Raw genomic sequence first — 18,115 nt, forward strand, 5'->3', positions numbered from 1 at the left:
ATGTGCTGAGGGTGCATATGTTTACTCTCTTGGCCCCAACTCTCTAATAGTCTTATATATAAGAGTGTTATACAAATTTTGGAAGTGAGAATAAAACTGTCAACAGAGGAGAAATATATAAATGCATCTTTAAAATACTATTATGCTAACATCATAAACATATTTTATACACACACATGCATGCAGACATTTAGCTATAGTTATAGATATATACATTAGCCTTAACAGGTATATAGTATGCTTCATAATATATATGGCATTATGGTTGTTCTTTTCAGATGCAAGTACAAAGACTGTTCAGAATTAATATTATGATAGCTTGTTACAATCCCTTTTTCCAAATGTAGGTAGAACTTTCTAAAATGCAAATCCAAGCATATATTTACATTACTTTATTGTCTTTCGGTGCATACTTATTGAATATTTAATACATTCAACATACTGTATATGATGTGGAGAGTATTGTTCAGGGTGTGACTAAAACAAATATGAAAATTACAGTCTATTAGATGAATGCTTGGGAGACCATACTCTTTAAATATTTTACTAGTCCCTACATGATACAGTCCCTGATTACAACTTCTGACTAAGATTTTTCTCTTCATTCTCTCCTTATCACTTCACCATTCCCTCTACCCCATACTTCCTCACTACAAATTAAAACATGCTTTCTGTTGCCCTTAACCTTTCTTACATCCTCTTCCTTTTGACTGAAATAAATACTACCTCATCTTCTAAACTTGCATGTTTGTGTGGAAAGTGCCACTAGTTTTTCATCCCTAGCTTTGATACTAGTTCTTCTGGAAGGCCTTTCCTGATGATCCTGACAGCCTTAGACGTTAGCTAAGTGCTTCTCTTCTATTCTCCCTTATCACTCTATACTGTCCTATAATAGCTCTTATCACATTGTTTTGAACAGTAGTGTATAGCCTTATTTAATTATTCAAAGCCCAGATGGATCCTGAGCATCTTTTTTTTTAAATTCCTTTTTTTTTATTGTGGTAAAAAACATATAACCTGAAATCTAACTTTAGATACCTTATATGAAATCAATAAAGTGATCAATCTCTTAGAAACAAAAAGTAGAATGTTGGTTGCCCGGGGCTGGGGAGAGGAGGAAATTGGGAGTTGATCAATGGGTATAAAGATTCATTTAATGAAGGTGAATAAGTTCTAGAGATCTGCTTTACAACAATGTGAACATAGTTAACAAAACTGTGCTACTTTCTTTAGGGTCAGTTTCTGGAGATGTATTTTATTCCTTTGATTGGGCCATATTTCCCTGTTTCTTCATGTGCCTTGTAACTTTGTGTTGGGATTCACACAGTTGAAAAAAATAGACACCTCTTCCAGTCTTATAGACTGGCTTCATTCAAGGAAAGACTTTTACCCATCAACCCAGCTACAGATTTTTGGGGGTCTTTCCAACTTTTTCTGAGCATGTACCTTCTCTGGGCTTGTGTATGTGATTTCCCAATTAGAAAGGTTTGCTGCTTTTCTCTGGTTCTGCCTGGAGCCACCAAGCTCTGTGCACCCACCAAGTGTCCAAAGTATAACTGTTCTGTCAGCGCTCCACATCAGATGAGACAGAAACCAGTCTCTCAGACTGCACCCGCAAAAGCGAGAACATTGGACTTATGCTCTACTCTTTTTTTTCTCTCTCTAGGGCGAAGACACAAAGTGGGTGCTTACTCCTGATCATGGTGGATGGTGGCTGTTTTGTCTGCAGTTTTACCACTTCTCTAGTGCTGCCACAATCTGCTGAATTCTCTTTTGTTCTCTGCAGCCCCCCGACACTCAAGGTATGCCAGTTCCCTGTCAGTGCCCTGAGTCAGGTGAGACAGAAAGTAGTCCCCCCACAATCTAGAGCTTTGAATGTACATTCTCCCTTTCTCTTTCCTTCCCAAAGGAGAAGCCACAATTGGACTTTTCCTCCCAATTGCAAACTGTGCTTGCTTTGGGAGCATGGTTGGAATTTTCTTACCTGTTTCATTGAGGCTGTTCTTGGATTTGAGCTTGCCTGGGTGCTGCATCTTCCTAACTGATATCTGGAGTTCTCATAGAAGCTTTTGGGGCTGTATGTTGATGTTTCTGTAGTGCACTGAGGTCTGGGGCTTCCTATTCCATCATTTTGCTGATGTTACGTCTGGATTTTGAGCATCTTGAGTAACATTGTTTTCTTGGTATCCAGCACACTGCCTGGCACACAATTAGTGCTTAACAAATGCCTGTAGAATCTGAATGAAGTAGTCCCAGTTCAGGGCTAGAATATCAGACTTGTTTCTAAATGACATTAAAAATATTTGGTTTTATAAAGACATTGATACCTTGGCAGGTTTGTTTATTTCTCTTCAGGATAGTGGGTTTCAGGGTATAGTCTTGTGCAAATTCAGCGTATAAACAGCAAGGCCTAGAGCAGTGCTTCCGAATAGAAATTTATGCAATAATGGAAATGTTTATTTCTGCTATCTAAAAAGATTGCCATAAGCCATATGTGGCTTTGGAGCATATGAAATGTGGCTAATGTGAGGGATAGAATTTAAAATTTTATTTACATTTTATTATTTTAAATTTAATTTTAAATAGCTACATGTAGCTAATGGTTACCATATTGGACAGTGCAACTCTAGAGAACTTGAGAGCTGGCATGGAATGCATTTTGAAAATATTTATGCTGCAACATTTTCTGTTTTTTCCTTATAAAAAAGCACCTACAGAGATGCAATGTCATTGTCTTAATCTTGACCATAAGTTTCTACCTGCTACCAGAACTAGTTGTTTTTGAATTACTTTATTTCCTTCCTTCTTCCCTTTTCTTTTGTTTTCTTGGCTAAATTAGGCATTAGAATAACAGACAAAGATTTGATATTTCTTTTGTTATTATTCCATGGTATTTAAAATTTATATCAAAGCTATATATATATATATATATATATATATATATATATATTTGGGTCAAATAATACTACAAATCTTAAAAAATAAAAAAGATATTTTCCTAGCAACTACTTTGCCCCACCCCTGAGTTATGCTACTTTGAAGCAACTACTTTGAACTCTTCAGCTATTTCTTCTGTTTCCTTTCATATATATAAAATATGCTTAAAATTGAGTTTTCTATTTTCAATATCATCCTATATCCATTTATGGCAGATGAGGATGCAATTCTCTTGTATGACCTGACCTGAAATTGCATACACACACACACACACACACACACACACACACACACACACACACACAATGACATATCTGCTTCTGCATCTCTCTAATGGAATTTCTTCATAATTCTGGTTAAATCAAATTTCAGCAGTTATATAAATTAGTCTGTAAATTATAATTACTATTGAGGCAGGATTTTGAAGAGTAAATGCCTTGATGTGAGCACTACTGGTTTCTTTCTGCTTCTCACATACTTCACTCTAGGGGAGGTAGGAGTATCAATTGATTGGTGAATTTGGAAGGAAAAACAGAGAAGGTTTGGCCCTGCCCCTCCCTCTCACTTCCTCCCAGTAAGAATGAACTTGCTCATGGAGTGACCTCCATGCCATCTGGTTTATGGTTCTAGGCCCTAAACCTGCAAAATAGGGGAGATCTGTAGTTTTAGGGGATAAAAATCACATTTGGGGAAGAAGAACACATGTAGTACTTGAGGAGTCCATTTGTCCAGGGCTTGGCTGTGGCTTGGCTTTTAAATTTTAGTGGATGGGGAGAGAACTATTAATGCTTGTAGAGGAATATGTCATACCATGCATATTCGACTTTTAATTGCTGCGTCTGGGCAAGAGAATTTAAACTGCAATGCTTGACTTAACTTATGATGGCTTTAACAACAAGATCCTAAAGAAACTGAGCTTTACATTTTGGGTCTTTATCAATTAAATAGCGGTTGAGGGCTTAAGCAAAGAATTAGGGTTTGGGCAGACTCTAACAGGTGCATAGGCCTTAGGGAGGCAGAGGTGGTACTTTTGACAAAGGATTTAACTTCTCTAAGTATTATGTTTTCTTATGTAAATTACTGAAAATAATAATAATAATAATAATACTTCATAGAATTAATGGACTTGTTAGGAGGATTAAATAAGATAATAAATATAAATAAATTAGCAGGTTGCTTGGCATGTAGTGAGTTCTTAATTGTAGATACTAATGTTATTATCTGCATATCAATTAGACAATAAGAACAGTTCAGGGGACTTCCCTGGTGGTCCAGTGGTAAAGAATCCACCTTCCAATGCAGGGGACACGGGTTCTATTCCTTGTCGGGGAACTAAGATCCCACATGCCGTGGGGCAACTGATGCCGCGCACCACAACTACTGAGCTCCTGCACCTGAACTAGAGAGTCCACGTGCTGCAAACTACAGAGCCCACGTGCTCTGGAGCCTGCACACCATAACTAGAGAGAAGCCTGTGCACTGCAACGAAAGATCCCACATGCCTCAAGGACGATCCCTTGTGCCACAACTAAGACCCGACACAGCCATAAAAATAAATAAATAAATAAATATTTAAAAATATTTTAAAAAGAACAGTTCAGATTGCTTCACATTATACTATTCATATACCCAGAATGCCATGGCAATCCTGGACAGAGATATAGCCATTAAAATAGATGGGAGGATGGACAATAAAAATAACATGGCATATGGATAGTCCAGGGTTACTGGATCCAAATGCAAATTGTAATCACTGCTATTGATCCATAGTATACAATACTTTATAATGGTTTTTGAAGTTCATACTGTTATGGACTCCATTGTGTCTCCCCCAGATTTATACGTTAAGCCTTAACCCCCATATGACTATTTGGAGATATGGCCTTTAAGTAGGTAATTAAGGTTAAATGAGGTCATAAAGGTTGGCCCTGATCCAATAGGACTGCTCTCCTTATAAGAAGAGGAAGAGACACGAGGAGTGTCACATACAGAGAAAAGGCCATGTGAGGACATAGCAAGAAGGTGACTTTCTGGAGGCAAGCCCAGAGGCATCACAAAAAACAATCTTGCTCATACCTTAATCTTACATTTCCAGGTTCCAGAACTATGAGAAATAAATTTCTGTTGTTTTAGCCACCCAAGTCTGTGGTGCTTTATTATGGCAGTCCGAGTTGACCAATACATATACTGAAACAGAATGTGATTCCATAACTTTGAACCATCTACAATTATCTAACCATAGCTCTGAAGGCCACATTTCTTTAACTATTTAATAATTGATTGGGTCAGTTTTATTCCTGCCATCTTTTAGTATCATGCTTTATTTGTTCTTTGGGAATGAAATTGCATTTTCTATTATAGATAATTAGAATGCTTTTATGTTACTGCCTTGTCAAGAGAAATGGATCATGGAAGGACATTAAAAGTGAACAATAATATAGACAAAGAATAGTTTGTGTTTCAAGACTGAATTTTAACTTGAATTTAAAATTTTCCTCTACTTAATCAGTATTTTATTATTAATTATTATTTATTATTAATTATTATTTATTATTAATGTGTGTGTATTTTATTAAATACACACACATTCAGTTCCTCAATAGGGAAGAAGGAAGGGCAATTGGATGTATATTTCTACATGAAAGGGATTTATTTAAATAGAAAAAACATATCAGAACATATTATAATTTAAATTTAAAAATATATTTAATGGTGCATTTAATACTTATGAAACTTTACTATGTTTCTCATGAAAATATATCTGGGTGTGCAAAATGAATGTAATTATCCCAAAATTAATGAACAAATAGGATGAGGAGTGAATGTGGGCATTTCTCTCTCGTGAACAATTTTCAAGCTGAACTTCAGTATGTACTTCTTCACTTTCCACTAATGAAATTATGTCTCTGCCATATCTGTCTTATATGATTTTTGAGAGTGAGTCACATTCTGACTTACCATAATTGTAGGTTCCTAGGTTAATAGAAACACAATGAAAATATAAGAAGAGTGAAGAAAAAAGGGTAAATTATATTGGAATTCAAATAACAGGTGAAGAAGGTCATCTGCTTCTGGACAAATCAAACTTTTCTTGTAAGGAATGAAAAGTAGGGGAGTAGTCCTTCTACTGATATTTTTGGTGATCTTCTTAGTGTTTTTAAAATTAAATAGATTTTTTCCTTAACAAGAAAGAGAACTGGATACATAATTAAGAGACTGGTATCTAGGCTTGGATCCACCTTTACCCAGCTACATGATTTTGAATGAGCTGTACCTCCACAGGCGGAAATGCCTTCAAGTATGAAGAGAAGGAAACAGGCTCAATGACCTTTAAAGAACTTTAGGCTCTAACAACTGATAATGTTATTCCTCTTCATCTACTGTCTATTCTGATAGTGTTTCCTCTTTAAAATTTCATGATGGTACCTAGTGAGTGCAATGAGAAACACATCCTGAAACTTCAGTGGAATTGCTATAGAACTTGAACAGGATAGTACAAAATTGTCTGCTGAAAAGTTTGTCCACCGGCAAAGCAACATCAAGTAAAATTTATAGTGCTCCTAATTTTCACCTTTGTGCTAAAGCAATTTTATTATTTGTGCTCAAAATAAATTATTCCCATTATATCAGTGAAAAGCTCAAGAAAAACTAGTGATTGGTCCTTTAATTAACACTGTAATTACCAGTCATCTGTAAAAAATAAAGCCATCAACACAAAGAAACATGGATAATGAGTTAACTATGCTGGGTAGGTCATAAGTAAACTTTGGACATTTTCAAAAATATGAACACTGTGCATGATGTAATTTTGTTTATCTTTTCTTTTGCTCTCCATAGTTTTGTCTGTTACTCTTCCTGAAAGGAAGAACAGAGACAAAGAGAAAAAGGCTTTTGAGTCCTTACTTCATCTCTAATTTTTTTCAAGTTTTCACCCTACATGCAATTTATGCCAATAGTAACCTCTCTCACAGATCTATAATGAAGATTAATGAGGTGTATTTATTTTCCCACATGTTGGGCTGTTGGACTTGTCTCTAGAGATGCTATAAGCTTTGTAAAATAGAAATAATATTGTATATGGGAAAAGGAAGGATTTTGTTCATTAGGAAGTTTCTTACTAATTAATAGCTGATCATTATTCCCTCTTAGAAAGGATAGCACACACACTTCAAAAATGATATGATTAGTACAACTTTCATAAGTGTCTATTTAGTATGTAACTATTCCGCAAAGTTCCCAAATAGGGTTAACACAGCTGAATAAACAATGAAATGGAAAATATAGCTTGCGGAATAAGCAGTAGAATGGAAAAAACAACTAGGTATTCTGGATCTCAAGTGATGACTTGAGCTGTGTTCCCATATCTGAGTCACTTGGTATCTCTGGCTCTTACCTCTAAAATGAGAATCATAATTCTTTACTAAAGGTAAGGGATTTCACTAGATGTTCTTTTAAGGACTCTGGTAGTTCTGAGAGCCAGAATTCTCATACTAAAGATGATTCAGTGCATTAAGGTGAATTGCTGATCTATGGTTTTTCACAGATTTGTATCACATTGAGCTGGACTTACTTTCAGCACTGATATTGAGAATATCCCTTGGATTGCTAATCAGTCATTCAACAGATATTTACTTAGGGCCTAAATTTTGTGGTTTCTGTTTCATGTCAGGCTGCTCTTTATTTCTTGAAGTCCTCCATCCCTCATGATCCATATTACAAGATTTATACTTTAACTTTTAAAGTAGATTCATACATTATAGTTTTGACTTCTTAACCAGATTTGAGTTTCTCTATAATATGTGGACACAGTGGGAGAAGGGAAGGGTGGGACGAATTGAGAGTTTAGGATTGACATATATCCACTACCATGTGTAAAATAGTGGGAACCTGCTTCATAGCACAGGGAGCTCAGCTAGGTGTTCTGTGTTGACCTAGATAGATGGGATGGGGGATGGGGGCTGGGGATGGGAGGGAGGGCCAAGAGGAAGGGGATATATGTATACGTATACCTGATTCACTTAATTGTACAGCTACACAGAAACTACCACAACATTGTAAAGCAGCTATACTCCAATAAAAAAAAATGGTAAGGAATTTATTTTGGATTCTCCCAATGGTATGGCAGAAACTACTGGATTCCTCTTGGTATCATCTCTCTGCTTTTTACTTAACTAAACAAAATACTGGAGACATTGCCGCCACAATAAAAGGATATATTTCATAGCATCTCTTGCAGTGGTTGGCTGTTGAGGTGTAAATAGAAATTTTTTTATTGTCCAATAAAGCTTCCTTAAAAGGGGAGAGGAGCCATCCCTTTTACCTATTGCTTAGAATGTTGATGTGATGGCTAAAGCTCTAATAGCCATCCTGGATTATGTGGAGACTCTTCCAGGGAACAAAGAAAATAAGCCTGCTATCCTGACAATACTCACTCTGGACTATCAAATTTTTAGTTCCTTTTCTTTTATAGAAGAATTAATGTCTATTTTGGCTAAGGTGCTACTTTTCAAATCTTTGCTACTCACAACCAACTGTAATCCTAACCAATAGAACCTCATAAAGTGTCAGGTTCATACTAAGAGTGTTAATAAATCCATATTGAATAGTTGACCCCTATTTTGTGGGTTATAAATGTATCCATTCGTGTGTGTATGTGTGTATGTGTATATATATCCTATCATATCCTGTCATATATGGGAAGTAATTCCTATAGTAATAAATGTCAGAGTTAGCATTATACAAGATTTATTTAATTGCAAATTTAAATTAACACAAACTCATAGTTATTTGAAAATGTTACAGAAATAGGAAGAAAAAATGATGAAAAATATAAAAAATTGACATAAAAATTGCCCTAACGTAATAATAAGTTCCAATATAGTACTATACTAATACTACTGATAATAATGTAAAAGAGAGATGATGTCTCAGTCCATCCCATTTATTTAGCCCATGTTTACAAAGAGTATGATTAGTATTCTTTTGTTAGAGTGTCTCCATGTCCATAATTATGGAGGCAGGGAAGTACAAAATCTGCAGGATGGGCTGAGAAGCTGAAGACTCAGGAGAATCGATGGTGCAGTTCTAGTCTGAAGACCAGTGGGTGAAGACCCAGGATTGCCATGTTCAGGATCAAGTCAAAGGCAGTCTAGCAGGCCAGTCTTTTTGTTCTATTCAGTCATTCTACTGATTAGATGAGGCCCACCCAAATTACGGAGGGTGATCTGCTTACTCAAAAATCACCGATTTAAATGTTTATCATCCAAAAACACCCTCCAAGTTAACACATAAAATTAACTATCACTGGCTCTTTGTTCAAATAATTGTAAGAAATATTTTTATTGCCAAAATATGGGTGATGCTAAAACTGTTTCTTGAAAGATGAGTAAATATTTGTTAGACAAGACATATGACAAGACATATGACTAAGAGGCAGAAGTTTCTAGGCAGAGGGAAAAGCACAGATCCTTCCAACTTCTAGGTTTGTGTTAGAAACTGCTTGTTAATGACTATAACACTTTACTATTTAACATTTTTCTGTTCTAGGAGTCTTCAACATAATCATTCTGAGGCTAGTCTCTTATTCTGGAATTAGCCAAATCCATTTTTCAGTCAACAGATTTGAGGGTCTGTATGTAAAACTATTTGTATGCAATGAATAAGAGTTACTTGTCCCATCTATGATTGCCTCTAGTCATTTCCCCCAGGTTTACCACACTAGAGTTTCAAATCTCAAAATCAATCTCAGTAATATATAAAATACTGCTGTGCTTATAATTCCAACCAGCTACATTTAGCTGCAGTTGGAGATGAGGCTTACTGGAAACACATAATCATTTTAGTAAATTTCTCTTTGTTAGATATAACTTGCTTTGAAATAAAACACTTGTGGAAATGTTGATTATTTGACTGCCATGAGAAGGAGGCAGCTTTTTTTGAGCAGCTCATTTCATTTTTCCATTCCTCACACTTTCACACAAAATGCCTTAATATCTTTCCTGTGGCAGGGGTGGAGGAAACTATTATATAGTGAAAGAAACCTCAGAGAACTTATACAGGTTTTCAGTGATTTTTATGAACAGTCTAATAGTCTATAGTCTGTTTTTATGAACAGTCTAATGTTTATAACTTTCCCTTTATAACTCATTAATGCAAAATACAGTTTTTACGAGAAGAGAGAGAAAATTCTGCATATCAGGAAACCTCACAGAGGTATCACATTGTTGCCATAATTAATTAGGGCGTGTCACATTTTGCAAGATGGAATTGAGCCACCATATATGGAAAATATTACTGATGTGGCCCCTGTCTCTTCAGTCTAGGCAGTTTGGTCGAGAAAATCCACGTGCAAGTGGAAGTTTCCTGGAGCCAAGATTTCCTGACCATGTATACAAGAGTATTAGACATGACCATTTTCACCTTTCTCCCTTTCATTCTCTCCCGCTTTATAGTCTTATGAAAAACTTCACAGTAAACTTAGCTAAAATGCTATGGTCCCAGGAAGTGAGACCTATGATAGAGAGGGGGAAGAGTCCCCAACCTACCCTGCCCCGCATAAACACACAACAGACACACACAGTGCCACTAATACTGCCAGGCTAGACTAGTAAATAGGAGGTGAGAGGCTTTGAAACATGATCTTCCTCCTCCTGCCTGGAGCACTCTTCTCATTCCTCACTTGACTGGCTCCTCTTTATCTCTTCAGTCTCAACAGAAGACCTTTACAAAGGCTTTCTTAAGCTATTTGTATAGCACTTTTTTTTTGTTTGTTTTGTTTCTGCTTTACAACAAAATTAATCAGTTATATATATACATATGTTCCCATATCTCTTCCCTCTTGTGTCTCCCTCCCTCCCACCCTCCCTATCCCACCCCTCTAGATGGTCACAAAGCACCGAGCTGATCTCCCTGTGCTATGCGGCTGCTTCCCACTAGCTATCTACCTTACATTTGGTAGTGTATATATGTCCATGCCTCTCTCTCGCTTTGTCACACCTTACCCTTCCCCCTCCCCATATCCTCAAGTCCATTCTCTAGTAGGTCTGTGTCTTTATTCCTGTCTTACCCCTAGGTTCTTTATGACATTTTTTTTTCTTAAATTCCATATATATGTGTTAGCGTACGGTATTTGTCTCTCTCTTTCTTTTACATTTGTCCTGTCCATGTCTCCCTCTAGAATGTGAGATAAATCCTATGAAGGCAGATTACCTTGTCTTTTTTGCTCACCACTGTATACCTAATATCTAGTATACTTCCTGGAACATGAAAAATACTAAGTAAATTTGTGCTAATTAAATAAATGAATGCATAAATGAATTAAATGGAAAAATGTGAAACAGTTTTGTGAGTATTGGGCTAATTAATTAACATTTGAGCTTCAGGTTTCTCATCTGTAAAAAGAAGAAATTATGATTTTTTTGATATTTAATGAACTTTTGTGATGATCAGCTGGGGAAATGAATGAGAAAGTGTTTTTAAACCTCTAAACTCCATGGAAATATTGAGCATTTTTCAAATTTGGTTACATCTACCAGGTTATTAAATCCAAACTGTAAGCAGTGCAGTTTTAATAACTAAACATCACTTTCCCTCTATTTTTTAGTCTGTGATTTTCTCTAACTGAGTTAACAGAATTTCACTCTCTGCTCACACTTTTCTCCTCTAATTTTCCTAACGTTTCATAATACAGGGGGTGGCTAAGAGTTCAGTTACTTTCTTAGAGGAAACTGTAGCTCATAGAAGTTGCAGCCTGCTCAAAATTTCCTGTTTTTAATAAATGACATACAGAATCTCATCCCACATGCCATGACTCGAAGTCCTTCTGTTAAATCATAGTGGAAGAAACAGCAAACGGGAGGGCTAGTCATATTTCTTGAAAACACGTTACATTGTCTTCTATATTTCTGGGAAAAAAATAAAATTAGATTTAAACAGTCAGGTCCATTTTTTTTTTTTGGCAAGAACACTTCTTAGGTGGTGGACGTTTCTATCAGGAGATACATGGTGTCTGGTTGTCTTTATGAGGTATTAACAGTCATTGATGATCTTTTCTAGGAGCCATTACATTGTTAGAAGTTGGATAATAATGGTATTCTATTTCTATCATTTCTTAATTTAAAAAGTAATTGGCATAGTTTTATAAAAATAACTTTCCTATCAATTATTTATTTGCACTGAGGAACACTTTTTATACTAAGGAAAGATAAACTCGATTCTTTCCCTTTATAATTCAGTTTTTAACGCAATAAGTTAGTTAACTATCGTTCTCTAATAGTGACTAATGAGCTTTTCTATTTCATTTTGATCTGTTTCTTTAATTTGTTGGTTTTGTTTCGATATCATCATGTACACATAGATTTAAATACATTTGATGAATTTTAGTTATTGCCATTATCATTCTAATTAATGGTCTAATTGTCTCAATTGTATCCTAGGAGAGGCTCTTCAAATTGGTCTCTGAAACTTTTTTGACATGACCCTAGTAACCTTTGATATCATTTTGGTTATCTGGTTTTACAAGATGTTGTAGGAACATCTTGTACATGTTCTGACCCACACCTAAATCAACCAATTCTTCAGGGATACTTGATTTATTCCTTTTGGTAGAAAATTCTATTCAGGTACAATCTATTCAGATACAACAGTGAGAAAGATATTTATATTCCGATTGCAGGACAATAAATATGGCTCATTTAAAAAATAATTTTAGTAGGAAAAGAATACATGTTATTGATTTTACATTGTATTGTCTGCTTTTAGGCATTAGCTAATATATTTCTTAGAACAGTTTTCTGAAGTAAGCATTGTCAAACTCATCTTACAGATGAAGGAATTGGGGCTCAGAGAAGTGAATTGTTCCAAGTTGACAAAACTAATAATTGGTCAGCTTGATTCTCTAATGCTAGCATGACTCCAAAGCTCATTCTTTAACTTTATTGTACATTGCCTTTTATTCAGTCACCTATACTTTCTCTTCCATGCTTATCACTTCTACATAAAGTTTTTTTTTTCCTTTGGTTAACTTTCATTTATATTGATAGGAGCTCCAAACATTTTTTTCCCCTTAACATTACTTTTAGGTGGACAGATACTGGAAAGGAATCTGGAAAAACCTGAGGTGAAGGGCAAGAGATAAAACATTCTTCTTTTAAAAATTTTTGCTTTTTCAAAATGAACTTCTGTAAGGGATTTTATTTTATCTTCATAGTAAACTGCTCTTTCCAGAGAATTACAAAATTGAGAACATTTAAAACAACTGTATTGCAAGACTTAGCAACTCAATATAAAATATGTGGCATAGACACCAAATATATGGTAATTATTAGAATTATATTTAATTCTTGAGTCTGCTGAGAAATGGTTTTCAAGTTTCCACTTTCAAATATTTCCCATTGCACAGAATGCTAAAAGTATTTTTCTTTGTAAGTTACCATCTGTTAAAAATGAGTTAATTAAAATTATATTTTATCATTTACTCACAAAATAAGCTATATTTTAAATAAGGAAATAAGCAATCAATGGCTACAATGAATTTAACAAAGCTTTTGCTTGTTCATTCCTAGGTATAAAATCCTATTATATGAAGGTCAAAAAGCACATTTGGAAAGTACAAATACCAAATATAAGGCTGGGCAGTTGAAAATTAAAACCATATGCAATGCCCAGTATGACATTTTAGATGTTAAATATAATACAGTTCATTTCAGATTGGATGGCCAATGTCAATCTAGAACACTGTTTGATCTGCAATTTATATTGAGATGAAGCAGAGAGAATTTTTCTGCCTCAGCTTCTTGTCTTTTAACACAATGTTTCACAGATGTCTGACCTTTGGGTTTTAATGTGATAATGCGGCTTCCCCTGAACAAAGGCCTGAAAGCTGATTGTCAGACAGAAGTTGCTTTTCAAAGGAGAATGAACCCAAATTGTATACAAAAATGATACCATGTATTTTCTAAATTCCTACACATAACAATTATGGTTGTTCCCAGGGGTATTTTAAGAATAGTAGGTAAATATAAAATATTAAAGAAGTAATTAATTTTTTGAAGTTTAGTCACTTGAGAAAATGTTTAATTCTCCTTGGGAAGCACATTCATTATCACAGTTGTCACTTTTTCTTTAAGTTTTATTGTATATATTGTCACATGGGCTCATGGCTCTTTTATTGTCATTGTAATTTCTATTCAGCATCATTTAATCTGCACATTGAAATGTTACTAGTTGTTTTCACATTCTCATGTGCATCCTCTAACTCTCTACTAGAGGCTACATGCTGAGATTCAATATCTCTCCTATCCATTTCCTCATAGATTTTCAAATTGATGAAAATAGGAAGATGGACAAAAGCCATTTTCTATTATTTGACAGCTTTTTATTAATTAACTGATATCTTCATACATGAGTGAGAGGTTTTGGGTTTTAAAACCTTAAGTAATTTTTTATTGTTGGTGATGATATATTTGAAACCCTGTGGTATTACTTTTTGAGTAATATCTATTATCTATTCTTTCTTCTACGTAATTACTGATGGTAGGTAAAACTGCATCTTCATACTAGTTCTAACCCTGTGTAATCATTATTTGACACAAGTAGAAGTTCTGCCCTTGCTGTTTGTGTGGCCTGCGTTATTTTATGTGCAGTTTCTTCTAACCACATTGGCTGTTCTTTTAATCCCTTTCTTACTTATTCAGATGCATTTTACCTTGGAAGTAACAAATGTTTCCTTACCCACAGAGGCTTCTTCTTTTTCTTTATACTCAGTAGCAATTATAAAATTCAAAATCCAAGCATCATCCAAGGGTGAGCAGATGACACAATTTTTCATTCTCGCTGTAGCCAAATGCTCCCTGTAGAATCCTCCTAGAAGCCCGTTACCTGCCTCAGTTCTCCAAGTTACCTGACTCAGCTGCCATTTCCCAACGTCTTTCCTTGACCTTGGACTGACTGCCTCCTGTATGCATGCCTTCTGTCTTCTGGATCCCTCACTGGCTTCAGGGCTCTTTCCTCCTATCTGCTATCTTGATGCTACACATCCCTGCTGCTGTGTACAACTTGATGATCCACAAGATGCTCCAACACTTCTGCCTGCATAAAATCCACTCCTTGTTTATGCTGACTTTAATGCTGCTCCCCTCTAGCTTTACTTTTAATAACTTTCTATCCCATTAAAACCCAAATGGTATGTAGTCACCAGCCATTCTCTTTCCTTATCACAAATACTCTTGACTAGTTTTTGTCCATAATTTACTTAAACATATAAATGAAAAAGTCCTTTTTCTTTTTAATATCTTTCTCTTTTATATTCCTCAATCAAATTCAAGTTTCTATATTTTCATGTAATCATTTCTTATCCTTAATTTTCTATGCTAAATTATCATTATTTTTCTCTCACTGACTGATGATACACCACTTTTTTCTCATCAGCATTCATCCATCCTCTAACACTTCATCTCCATACTTCAAGTTGGTCACGTAATAACTAGATTCTTTTTTTGTTAAATTTTATTTATTATTTTGGTTGTGTTCGGTCTTCATTGCTGTGCGTGGGCTTTCTCTAGTTGTGGCAAGCAGGGGCTACTCTTTGTTTTGGTGTGTGGGCTTCTCATTACGGTGGCTTCTCTTGTTGCAGAGCACGGGCTCTAGGCACGTGGGCTTCAGTAGTTGCGGTGCGTGGGCTCAGTAGTTGCAGCATGGGCTCTAGTGCACACGGGCTTCAGTAGTTGTGGCTCGCGGGCTCTAGAGCACAGTCTCAGTAGTTGTGGCGCACGGGCTTAGTTACTCCAAGGCATGTGGGGTTTTCCTGGACCAGGGATCGAACCCATGTCCCTCGCATTGGCAGGCGGATTCTCAACCACTGCGGCACCAGGGTAGACCCCTAGATTCTTAGTGTAGTTTATATTCCGGTTATTTCATCTCCATTCCTTAATGTTATCTACGTGTCACATTATTTCTCTCTGATCTTATCGTGTGTGTGTGTGTGTGTGTGTGTGTGCATGTGGGTGACAGATCCTTAGTATAGTTTTCTCTTCTGCAGTATAATTTATACTTTTATTCTTCTCTAAGGTTTTTCAAATTTTATATTAATTCTGGTTTTTAATGTGAAATCCTATGACCTCTTGTTTTATAATCCATACTTTTTATGCAGACTGCAATTATTATATATCTTCAAAACATGATATAGGCACTTCTAAATCCGACAGACTTTATAAAACCACGTCATGTGCTGGGGATGAAGATGCAAATAATGTTTATATGCCCTCAAGGAGCTCATGGTATATTAGGATTACACGAAAGTAAACAGGATATTTCTGTATACTTTGAGGAGAGTTAAGATAAAGGCATGCTTAAGATGCTGTGGGAAGCCAGAAGAGAAGAATTTAACTCAGTCAGGGGGGAAAGTATCTGCTTGATTCCCTAGTTTCTTGAGGCCAGAGACTGACTACCTTATTCATTGTTCTATACCCTGTCCCACCATTTCTCTGTACACACTGAAGGTACCTAAGAAATATTCAGTGAGTGAATGAATAAATAAAATGACACATATGTGGATTTATGAAGCGTGCTTAGTGCTTAGGATATACCCAACATTAACAAATCAGATATAAAAGGCACTGAGCATTAGGGGGAACTGCGGAATTTTGACATAACAGGTTTGTAGATGCAGGCAGTTCATTCTAATGAGTTCAAAACCATAGGTGATCAGGTTCCACTAAATGATTTTAAGTAGGAAAGTGACATGGTCAGATATATATTTTAGGAAATAATTCTAACCTGTAATATGAAAGATGGATTTGGTTGGTAGAGAGAAGGTGTAGAGGAGGGAGTAAGGAAGATCCTTAGGTGACACAACTGAGAAGGTATGGTGATCAGATGGACTGGACTCAATAGTATTGGGTTGGCCAAAAAGTTCGTTTGGTTTTAAGCAAAAATAAAAGGCATTTTTCATTTTCACAAAGAACTTTATTGAACAACGTATTCACTAAGCAAACGAACTTTTTGGCCAGCCCAATAGCAAGTATCACCCTCATTCTGAGTGACACAATGAGCTAGCAGGGGGAGGGGAAGGAACGTTTAGATTTGTTGTCCCTCTAAATAACTTTATTTCCGAATCAAAGGGGGTTTGGCATATTGTCTGGGGAATATATCAGATGGAAATTCTGTTTCCTCATCCCTGTACAAAGTAGCCAGACTCTTCATATTTCCTTTTTATAACACACTTGTACAAGGAACAGTAGCCTGTGTTAGGGCTATATCTCCCTGAGATGTTTCTTCCCACTTTCAACTTGGGGAAAAGCTGAGATTTCTTCTTTTTTCAGAGAGAACCATGACCAAATCCCCACTCATTGTCCATGGTGTCTCTTCCCTCTTTCTATACATCTATCTCACCATTATATTCATATCTCTTAATAGAATCCTTCTAATCAACATCAACTGCTAATTCAAAATGAGATGGACATTTTTGGAATTAATTATTCCAACTTAAATTCGTATTTCAGATAATTGTTCTATGTATAGTTGTGGACAGCTACCAATTAAATGTATGTGTTTAACTGGCCTCTGATTTTTCCAGATATTTTACTGCTTAAACTTGGAGAGGGGTTAGAATATTATAGTATCCACTTACAACTCTTAATGGCGTGAACTCTAGGCTGCAGCTACTGTTTGTGAGTATAATTCCTCTTCCCTTACCGTAGAGATTCTGAGAAGCTCATTTATTTCCTCCTTAAAACTGCAGCAGAGTGGAGTATTCATCAAAAGGAAATACACAAATAAGTATATTTATTATTAAAAAAACTGATATTTGAACAATAATATTCAAGCAGACTGCAGGAAGTCGCTATTAACTTGTCAAGAAATCTCTTTTTACTGAAGAATACATTTATAGAGGAAAGTTAAATCAGTTTTATCATTCAGAATATATTTGGATGAGAGATCAATGTAAATTTTTGAATGAGTCATTTCCCCCTCCTCCAGAGAAGCTGAGACCAAAATTTTTATATTATTAACTTTTAAAGGAAAAAAAGGACGTTCTTGAGATGTGCTTCTAGGAAGATGGTGACAGAATTTCGGATATGTAGACATATAAATATTTGCTTTTATATTATAGAAATTCCAGTAATGTTCTATTTCCAGCCCTTTGTAAATATGCAACCAGGTATTTCTCAGTGTTTTGTTT

General features: G+C 35.6%; 1 long non-coding RNA gene across 1 annotated transcript in view; it reads left to right on the top strand.

Annotated features, from left to right (window-relative positions):
• Window positions 1-18,115, top strand: part of LOC137208450 (uncharacterized) — a 385,078-nt gene that overhangs the window by 13,642 nt on the left and 353,321 nt on the right. Inside the window, exon 2 of the long non-coding RNA XR_010935640.1 lies at window positions 1,667-1,802. This is a non-coding gene — a long non-coding RNA (uncharacterized lncRNA). The remainder of the gene's footprint in view (window positions 1-1,666; window positions 1,803-18,115) is intronic.

The sequence above is a fragment of the Pseudorca crassidens genome, chromosome 16, assembly GCF_039906515.1.
Source record: "Pseudorca crassidens isolate mPseCra1 chromosome 16, mPseCra1.hap1, whole genome shotgun sequence".
Lineage (NCBI taxonomy): Eukaryota > Metazoa > Chordata > Mammalia > Artiodactyla > Delphinidae > Pseudorca > Pseudorca crassidens.